At 46.7% G+C, this 1,889-nt stretch overlaps 1 pseudogene; it reads left to right on the forward strand.

Annotated features, from left to right (window-relative positions):
• The first annotated feature begins 207 nt into the window (after positions 1-207).
• On the forward strand, positions 208-1,684 carry LOC139882783 (protein NDL1-like; annotated as a pseudogene).
• Positions 1,685-1,889: the final 205 nt, after the last annotated feature.

Genomic DNA, 1,889 nt, shown 5'->3' on the forward strand with positions numbered 1-1,889 from the left:
GGCAGGGCGCTCATTCTGGGGCAAGACAGCAAGGTTCGGCCGGAGAGGAATCGCTGGTTAGAGAGAAAGCAACCTTTAGAGAGAGAGAGAGAGAGAGAGAGAGAGAGAGAGAGAGAGAGAGAGTTTCAGATTTTCAAGCTTCGTTCTGGCCGATATCTTTGATTCGAGCTCCGCTGCATTTTCCTGAGGTTTCGAGCGAGCCGAGCCATGGCCGAGTTGAGCGACTCAGTGTCCACGTCGACGTCGACGCCGTACCTTTCGAAGGGAAGGAGCATGCGGTGAAGAAGAGGAAAGATTCGGTTTCGGTGTTCGTCTGCGGCGATCGGGAGAAGCCCGCTCTGATACCGTCTCCCGACGTCGCTCTCAATTATACGTCGTGTTTCTAAGTGCCGATGACCTTGCGGACCAGGTCGTCGAAGTGCTCGACTTCTTTGGGCTGAAGGAAGTTCTGTGCTTAGGGGTAACGGCCAGTGTTTACATCCTGACTCTCTTTTGCGCACAAGTATGGAGAGAGGGTTCTTGGTCTGACCTTTGTTTCCCCAATTTGCAAGGCACCTTCATGGACTGAATGGCTTTATAACAAGGTGTTGCTGAACCTCTTGAAGGAGTTTCTTCTCCAGCGGTACTTCAGTAAGGAAATTCGCTGTAGCATGCACGGTTCGAAATCCGACGTCGTTCAAACTTGTCGAAAGTTGCTGGATGAAAGATAAAGTCTGAATGTCGTGCGCTTTCTTGAGGCCATGAATAGGAGGCATGATCTGACAGACAACTTGAAGAATTTGCACTGCGAAACACTCATTTTTGTGGGCGAGAGCAGTCCATTCCATGCTGAATCAATGTACATGAGTGCCAAAATGGACAGGAAAGTCTGCGCTCTTGTTGAGGGGGGATCGTCGGCCACGAAGGAGCTCAGCTGAAGAGAGATTCGCTGGAAAAAATAAAAAACTAAAAAGAGAAGACGAGAGAGAAGACGGTGACTCCATTCCCGAAGCAGGTAAGCTCCTCGCTCCGAACGCTGTACTTTGCCCTGCTTTTGTTGAAGCTGAGATACAATATTCATTCATGAAATCCTGAGTGACTTGTATGAAACTCAGGTCGATTTGCAATGAATAATGCTGAAGGAAAGTTTTATTTACTACATGTAGATCGAGAAATGCATTTCAATCGAATCTGGAATTGGTAATTGAAAATGCCTTCTATCTGTTTGATGATTTGCCAGAACGAGACAGTAAACTTAGGATTGTGTAATCGATGTTTAGAAACTCAGATTGGCAGTCGAATGCTTCCACGATTACTGAACTGTTTCCTCTGTGTTTTTTCTGTGATTTTTCTCGATGTTATTGCATATGCTTCAACTTTCGGCGTCGGCCATGGATGAGTCCTTGCGTTGGAGATACCGTTTCCTTACCGGCGTTGTCCACGGTTAAAGGCCATCACCGTCAGTTCTCTGTATCCTTCTCTCTATTGTGTGCGCGCGTATTTCTTATGCCGTTTGAGAGTTGTTAATGCTGTTTTGGCCAGATATCGATGGCCATTCGAAATCGAGTTTGTCTCGGCCATCGCCGGCGATAGGTCGGTCCTACATCACCGACGCCGGCTCGATTCGAGTTCAACGGCTGCAAGCATTGGTGATGGTTCGGCGAAGGAGAAGTTGCAGGCGAAGAAGATATCATTGAAGAAGTAGAGCTTTGGGAAGAAGACCTGCAAAAGGGGAAGAAGAAACAAAAATAAAATGAAAAGAAAAAAAAGAATTAAAAAATCAATAAAATAAAAAGAATGAAAAAAGCTTTACAAAATTCGGGTTTATTTTGAGGTGCGTCGGATCTGGATAGGCGGATCGGGCTGGTGGATCGGACCGGGTTACCGTGGTCCGAATTCCCTTTCTAGAA

Source organism: Rutidosis leptorrhynchoides, unplaced genomic scaffold (assembly GCF_046630445.1).
Source record: "Rutidosis leptorrhynchoides isolate AG116_Rl617_1_P2 unplaced genomic scaffold, CSIRO_AGI_Rlap_v1 contig308, whole genome shotgun sequence".
NCBI classification, from domain to species: Eukaryota; Viridiplantae; Streptophyta; class Magnoliopsida; order Asterales; family Asteraceae; genus Rutidosis; species Rutidosis leptorrhynchoides.